Here is an 8,918-nt window from a genome sequence, read left to right as displayed (position 1 = left end):
AGACCTGATATTGCTTATGCCATTTCTAGACTCAGTATATATACTAATAACTCTAGTATAGTTTACTAGATAGCTTTAAAGAGAATATTCTAATATCTTAAAGGTACAATAGATTATTTTCTATGTTTTGAGGGTTATCCAAATATACTTGAGGGTTATAGTAATTCTAATTAGATTTCTAACACACTAGATATCAAATCAACCTTTGCCATATTTTTCTTGTTAAATGGAGTGCTATTTCTTGGCAATCTTCCAAATAAACTATTTAGTTAGAAGTACTATGGAGGCAAAACTTGTCGCCCCTGATTCTACCTATTCTGAAGTTAAATGGCTAAAAGAACTTTTATTAGAGATTTCTTTAATATCTTCTTCTATTCCTTCTATATCTATTTACTATGGTTCAAGAGCTCCAATAGATTTTGGTAAAAAGAAGCTCATAAATGCTAAAATAAACAGATATATTAAATCAAGACAAAAGTCAATAAAAAGAAAAGAAAAACTTCAAATTATTTCTTTGAATCATATTGCAACTAACTTTAATCTTTCAGGATGCCTTACAAAAGGCTTAAATTGGACTAAAGTCCTAGAGTCATCGAGAAGAATGGAGCTTAGCCTATAAATGATCTTTCAACAATGAAAACCCAACCTCTATGATAGAAGATCTCTTGAAGAAGGTTCAATATGATAATAACAAGCTGATTGGTTGGTCAAAAAATATATGTAGTTTATCTGTATAGGAGTTATGGACTTCAACCAATTCCTATGATGATTAGTACTCCTATGTAGTGATTATCAAGTATTTATCTCTAAATGAGACCCAAGAGATATTCTTCAAGATATGACACTACACATCCCTATAGGAACTCATCTATGTGAGTATATCCATATTTGACCATGGCTAGAGACGTAGGCAATCTTTAAAAACTCTCATGAAATAATCAAGATATCTGGATATAGCCATTAATGTACAAACTTGCGATATGAGCTTCCATATCGTGTATGTAATAGTAGAAATCTGAGTCAAAAGAACATAATTTAAGATTGAGTTCACTTCATTTCCTTAAGATTGATATTATTAATATTAGATGAAGTCAAATCATGAAAGATACTTCACCTATTACATAGTATATATACCTAGCAAAAAATTATTTCATATTTTTTTATTTTAATTATTTTAAGAATTTTGTGTTTTGAGGGAGATTGTTGGTATGTTGGAGAAATTGAAAATTCAAAATTTTCTCCAACCAATCCCAATCAAAATCCAACTCTTAGTTTTGTTTAGTCCCATATTGAAAAGGAAAAAAGTTGAGAAGAGGTTTATATTGAAAACCTTTCTCTTGGACTTTGTAAAGTTCTGGGCTAACCACACCCACGTAATTTGTGGCACAGTGGAGCCTACATTTTTTTCCTTTATTTATTTTTTCTTTTAATGACTATTACTATTTTTTTTCTTATTTAACTTTAGGATAAATATGATTAACGTTACTTAACATTAATAGCTGAATTATTACCTTTTTTTCTGTTGGTTTACTATCCATTAGTTTTTGCCTGTTGGCTGGTTATTACATGCTTAATATTTTTTAATGTTGGATTAGCCCAAACAGCTAGTTTTTGGGCTTATAAATTGGCCTCTTTATAAGGAATTGGGACAAGCAAGAAAACAAGCTCTCTTCTCTCCTAATCTAATCCATTCTTTGATCCTTTTTCTTCTCTCTTAAATCTTCTCCTTCTAAGATTTTTTTTAATCCATTTCTTTGGTCTTTCATCTACTATGTTGAAGCTCTATCATTCTCTTCATGCTCGTTTCCATCATCAGTTATATCTTTGGATGGAGTTCTTGAGCTTAATCTTGCACAAGGATCAGGAATCATCTTAAGATAGCACACTGTACGTTTCCAATCTATAAGTTTTTAGTTTGATTTAATATTAATTTAATAATAGATTTTGATTATTTGTTCAATTAAATCATAATCGGCTATTGTGGGAAACGAATTTTATTCAGTATTCCTAACAATATATACTCCAATGATAGTCATATATTTCTCTACATGAGCATGGTCTGTATCATAGAATACTATGCAATGTGTCACGCCCCCGACCCGAGATTGTGAATCGAGGGTCATGGCAACCGTCGCATACTCATAGAAGACTCTTCTCATAAGCATGCAAGGCATCTTATCATGTTATCTTAAAACAACAGCGGAATAATTAGCCAATAATTTAAATCCAAACATAACTACCTAAATTTCTTTCTTTAATATCTCAATAAATTTAACAATGATTCATAGGCCGTACATCAAATTCAATAAGACTTTCCATCTAAAATAAAAGTATAGAAATTCTGCTTCTGATCACTCTTCCATTCATATCTTGTATCATCTTAATTCCTTAACATCTGTAAAAATAGTAAAATAGAAGGTAATGAGCTAGACAGCCCAGTAAGCAATGATCACTTCCCAACAGATTTCATCAGGCATTTAAGTAAATAATCATTTATAGAAAATAAACATATAGAGTTCATCAATTCGAAATCAATTTCAATTATGCAATATAATTCATGTCAAGTTCATTTCTTTTTCGAAAATTCAAGTTTCTTTCGAGATTTCAATTTCTTTTGTTCTTCAATTTCTTTTCGTCAACCATGAGCTATGACCATATTTTTTCTGTGACAGGGTCATAATACCGCGTATCTGCTTGCGGTAGGCTGCGAATCATCTGGCAGCCATGTCCTTTGGAACCGCTGGTCTCGCTGGCGGTTTGTCGCTGGTCTCTCTGGCGACATGTCGCTGGTCTCGCTGGTGACATAAACCCTCAGGACAATCAATTGCCAACGTATATGCCCCCATTGGCAGGATACTTTACATAGTCAGGTTGTCAATTCATAATGTTTCTTATATCATAATTCTTCATAAATCATATTTCATATTCTAATTTTGATAATAAAACATATAATCATGTAGTATCGAAATCAATCAATGTAATGCATCATGAAATCAATATGTTCAATCATGCTTCATCATAACATTTTAAATAAGATATTTTTATAATAAAATATCATTCATCCAATTCATGCATCGTTTCACAAATCATGTCAGAAAAATATATTATAATTTGCCGATAAATCTAGAAAAAGTGAAACATTACTTACCTCGAACGCATTTCAAATAAATCCATATAATTCTATAAATTTCTTCCAAAAATTCTGTTCATAGATCATATCGCGATATCCCATGATCAAACATCCACAATCCTATATAGAATCAATTTCAATAATTAGAAAGAATATGAACACCATATTTCAACGGTTTAGATTGGATCCGATCATCTAATTTTATCTAATCAAAATCTAATTAAGACCTAAACGATCCAAAGTTTGACTATCAGATCAAATCGGATTCGAAGTGATAGGACTGAGATTTCTTCATCGATTTCATAAATCAAGTAGAGAGAGAAAATCAGAGGAGAGAAAATTTATGAGGTACAATTCGAATTGATCAGATGACACAATCCAACATTACGATTGATCCAATATCTCGGTTGGTGAAATCAACATGATCAAATCAAATCATGGCTAGATCGGAATCATGGATAATCAAATCTAAAGATTCATGGTCTGATTAAGGTAGGTGCCAGTACGTTGTCTGACAATCATGGATCTGGGTTCTTCATTAGAATCAGATCAGACTTATTAAAAAAAATTTCTTCATTCACTAACCTTTTTTTAGAGAGAGAATCAATTAAGAGAGAAAAAATTTTAGAGAGAGAAAATTCTAGAGAGAGAAAATTTTAGAGAGAGAAAACTCATCTTGAATTCTTCAGACAATATGATTCAACAAATTCTGATCGATCAGATCAAATCATGCTAAAATTATCATGTGGATAATTCAATAAGATCATGAGAAATAAAATCTAAAAATACCTGATCTGATCAAAGTGGATGTCGGTGTACCGTCCGACGATCACAGATCAAAAATTCATCACGAGGATCATTTAAATTCATTATCATTCTTCTCAAAATTTTAGAAATCTTAAGAGAGAAAAATAATCTAGAGAGAGGATTCTAGAGAGAGAAAGTAGAGAGAGAAAGTCCAATTCTAGAGAGAGAAAATACTAGTTCAGGCTGAAGAGAGAGAGGGAAGAGAGAGAAACTCTCTTTCTCATATTTTATTATTTATATCATTATTTATTAATTAATTTAATAATTTTTTTTCTTTTCTTTTCTCTCTCTCTCTTTTTTTTCTTTTCTTTTTCTTCATGGAAGAGAGAGGAGAGAAAATTCTATTTATTATTATTATATTATTATTATTTTATTTTTCTTCTTTCTTTTTTTTTTTCTTTTTTTTTCCTTTTCTTTTTTCTTTTCTTTTTCTTCTTTTTCTTTTCTTTTTCTTTTCTTTTCCTTCTTCTTCTTTTCTTTTTTTTTCTTTTTCTTTTCCTTCTTCTTCTTCTTTTTCTTTTCTTCTTCCCGTGGACATGTTTTGGGCTGAAACAGGGACCTTGAGGTCTCCTCATTGGGTGGCCGGCCGGCGGCGTAGTCGGTGTGAGACGGCCGTCGGCAAGAGGAGAGACGATCCGCAGCAAGAGGAGGCCAAACCGGTGGTCGACGGTGACCACCGGCGATGGAAAAATGACAAAAAAAAAAGATTCTTCCGCAACAAAATCTGGCGACTTCGGTCACCGGCGAGCGTGCACATTGGTACGGGAAGGAAGGGAGAGGAGAGAGAAAGGGGAGGAAGCTTACCTCCGACGCCGGCGAGGCTTTTCCGGCGAGAAATTGAATGGCACAAGGACGGGTCTCCGTGAAGAAATTTCCGGCGATTGCCGCCGTTTTGTCCCGGGATTCTTTGGTAGGAAGAAGGGAGAAGGGTCTCCCCTTTAAATAGAACCAAAGGAGAGGAGTTTGACTCCTCTCCGGTGAGGTTTCCGACTCTGATTAAGAGCCGGTCGGGAGAAGAAGACTCCCTGCGGGAGTCTTCATCATTTTTTTTTTTTGGTTTGTTTGGGCTGGCTGGGCTATCACACAATGCTTAAAAGTCGCCATCAAGAGATGGGCGACTATCAAATAAAATAGATTTATGTGCTATACGTAATGCATCGATACTATTGATGATCATCTATCTCTTGATGGTAGCCATTAAGCATCACACAATACTCTACGGTAAAAACTACACACTGCAAAAGATCCTGACTCTTCTCTACATATGTCGACAAGTCATATCTTCAAGGGCCTGTTAGTGCACTGGAAAAGTTTTATGGGACCATATAATGCTGATTTGTCAACTCGGCAATCAACCATCTATTACAGCAATTTCCAAAGTTGCACTAATCATTTCAATATTCCACATGGAACCAACCTTCCGTAAGAGCATAAATTAAAATTTTATGGAGGCTCGATGCATCTAAAGAGCATGAATAGATTTTAGTGTCCCTGAACACTGAATGCATAAAAGAAATATCTCATTGGCAAGCCTTGGCGATTACATGGGCAACCAAATCATTAGCTTTATTCTCTTTCGGATAACACAAGATGAATCGTATCATTTACTTCGAATCTAGTCTAAAGCCCAAGATACACGGGGTGAAGTGGAAGAACATTTTATTGTAGAGAGACCTAACCTTTATCCATCAAAAGCCAAGATGCCACTAAAAGAACTGCCCCACTCCTCTCAGACACCACAAACACCAATAAAATCCATCACCCATCAACTTGTGTGAGAAAAAACTACATCAAAAGTGGTAGATTTTTTTGATATGTCTTTTCATGACAAAGAAAATTTATCATGAGAAGGCAGATGGCACAAACAGGTTGCAACACACTCCTGCCTAACTCTCACCTTGAGAAAAGAAGAGAACATGGTGGAAGTAAGATCTTTATGGGAATAATCTTCAGGCTTATTCAATTGCCTTTGTGCATCTGGGCCATGCTAGGGAACAAAAAGCGATGCTCCTCTTTATTCTGCTTGAAGAGGACATGAATCTTATCTCTTCTCCTTCCATCATATGAGATAAATCTTTATAGTATGAGATGACACAGAGAGTACACAAAACTCATCAATGATGAGGTAGATCAATGATAAAGGAATAAGAAATATTGTGAGCAGGCTGTGGGGAGACCTCCCTTAATAGTCCCACATCGGGCAACTCTGGTGTGTGCATGTGCTTAAGAGGGATACGAGCACACTTTTCCTCACGAGGTGCCTTTTGCCCAAAGGGCAAAGGACAAAACCGTGAGGCCATCTGCGTGACGCTGGGCCGGAGAGGTACAACCCCCGGTGGGGCCCGCTCAGACGCGCCTCAGGGACAACCCTCGGTGGGGACCATTGGGCACGCTCCCGGTCTGGACCTAGCCGAAGCGGACAATACTTTATGGGGCGGAGCGTGCGGTCTCCGACGACCTGCTTGACACGTGCGCACAACAGTGGCGCGCCAGGTAAGGAGCACCCGCCCCCTGTCCGCACATGCACCCTCCAGAGTAGGGGGCATGTTGTGGGCAGGCTGTGGGGGGACCTCCCTTAATAGTCCCACATCGGGCAACTCTGGTGTGTGCATGTGCTTAAGAGGGATACGAGCACACCTTCCCTCACGAGGCGCCTTTTGCCCAAAGGGCAAAGGACAAAACCGTGTGGCCGTCTGCGTGACGCTGGGCCGGAGAGGTACAACCCCCGGTGGGGCCCGCTCAGGTGTGCCCCAGGGACAACCCCCGGTGGGGACCACTGGGCACGCTCTCGGTCTGGACCTAGCCGAAGCGGACAATACTTCGTGGGGCGGAGCATGCGGTCTCCGACGACCTGCTTGACACGTGTGCATAACAAGAAACAAAAAATATTATCATCATAGCTAGTAAATCATCCATATTGGTTCCGACAATCATACCAAACCATGTAAAGTCCTTGATAGAAGAGAATATATCTGATGTGGAAAAAGAGGACATACATACTCTCATACTAGCAGATATTTACCAACACCCTTTATGAGCATACATATCCATTTTGCAATGCCCTTTAGCTACTATATATAAGTAGTACTCCATCAACCAGAACAACCATGCCATTGAGTTAAAAGATATTGGTGAGGACATGGAGTCTGCTCGCAAGCGAAAAGGGCTCAAAGGGAAGTTGACAATGCCCTTCTATCGAGCACCGAAGCCTTCAATGCAATTTGTTAGTAATGTTAAGGCCCCTGCACCTCCTGCTGCTTCCCCTGGATTGGGTGGTTATGTCGACAGGGCCAATGGTGGAGACTCCATTAGCGAAGTGGACAAGAGGGCAGCAAGTTATATTTCCTATGTTCAGGAGCGATTTAGGCTCGAACAAGGCATCGATGACCGAAGGAAATATGAGCAGGTGCAATAAGGAAAGCTGAAGTAGACTATGGCAAAGTCACCCTTCTTGTCTGTAGATTACCTTAACAGCTCTACCTATGGAGTTCCACTAAGGTTGTATGATAGTTTTATAAATGATAAGAGTAAAGAATAGTTATGTTTCCATTTGGTATGTATGCATGTGTTCGTAGTGTTGCGTTTTAAGTTAGGTTGAAGAATGTGTAGTGCATGAAGGCTATCTTTGTTCCTTATCCTCTGGCTTTGGTGGGGCAAGGGGGGCTGGTGAGCTCCACCAACTTAGTCAGATCATCCATTGCCTTCCGACTCTTCACCACCGCCATGAGAAGCCACAAGAATGGATTTTTTAAAATACTTTTATTTTACATGGCAAGAAGAGATTTTTCATCTTTGGAACCAATCTGTTGATGGTGCCAGGAGCTATATTTGACATTAAAAAATAATATCTAGGAGATAAAATTTTTAGAGTCAAAATCTCTCTCAGATAAAGTTGGAAGGCATTTTATTGTATTTTCCCTAAAATGAAGCAAGCCACACTAGGAGTAATTGGATTCTAAAGGGAGATCATTTGAGAAATCTATCATACGGTTACATGGAATGAATGGTCACAAGCCTAGACTAGTTGATCATTGACACTAACAAGTAGTAAGTAATAATGGGGTGATGTTCTTCCGGTTGTGTTGTTTGGATAACTATCAACTACCATAAGCTAGAAATGCTTCACTAACATAATACATATCAGAATCCAGAACTTTCTAATGAAGTGTTCTGGATCCAAGTTACACATATTTTTAGATCAAGTTTTACTATATTTTCAAGAAAATAACGCATAACACTTTGATGGCCTTCTTGAAGAATACTAATCTCAATGATATTTCCATAGTAGGCCCTAAAAATATAATTGTTCTCTTCCCTCTTTTTTTTTTTTTTTTTTGAATTATCATATTTTGATTTTCTTTATTTTTTAATTTCTTCTTTCTTTTCCATACTTGTTTTTATACCTAAGATAGGAGAAAACCGGCCTAACATTGGTTACACATCTCTTACATTGATTGCAATCTTTGCAAAGGTGAAAAAGCAAGGAAAGTTCAGTATTTAAACTTTAAGGCTTGTCTATAGAAATATTTACAAGAGATCAAGGTTCTAATAATGTTGTCCTGCTATTATGCCGGCCAACTAAGGTTATGACTGTTGGATATAATAACAAAAACAAATTACCATACTTTTGATGAAATTTTTGACCAAATTTTCTAAATAAAATAAAAGATAATTTTTACTAGATGATTTCAGCTATTTTGATTAAGGAAAGAGAGGACATAGGAGGAAAAAAATAACCTTTGAAAAAAAAAAAAACATGCTACTTCGAGGATCTCCCCCGATCATCCAAATTCTAGAAAACAAAATTAGGTTTCATGTTTTAGAGATGATCAAAGCTCTAAGTAAAAGGTGAGAGGAAAGATTTGGCATTATGCCAGCTAAATGAAAATAAAATTAGAATATCCTTTGTTCTAATAAAAAAAAAAGTCTCTTCTACATTTTTTTATTACTTTTGTAATTTCATTTTATAAATAAAATATAA

The sequence above is a fragment of the Elaeis guineensis genome, chromosome 9 (genome assembly GCF_000442705.2).
Source record: "Elaeis guineensis isolate ETL-2024a chromosome 9, EG11, whole genome shotgun sequence".
Lineage (NCBI taxonomy): Eukaryota > Viridiplantae > Streptophyta > Magnoliopsida > Arecales > Arecaceae > Elaeis > Elaeis guineensis.
The sequence above is the reverse complement of the archived record's forward strand: the minus strand, read 5'-3'. Positions refer to the sequence as shown.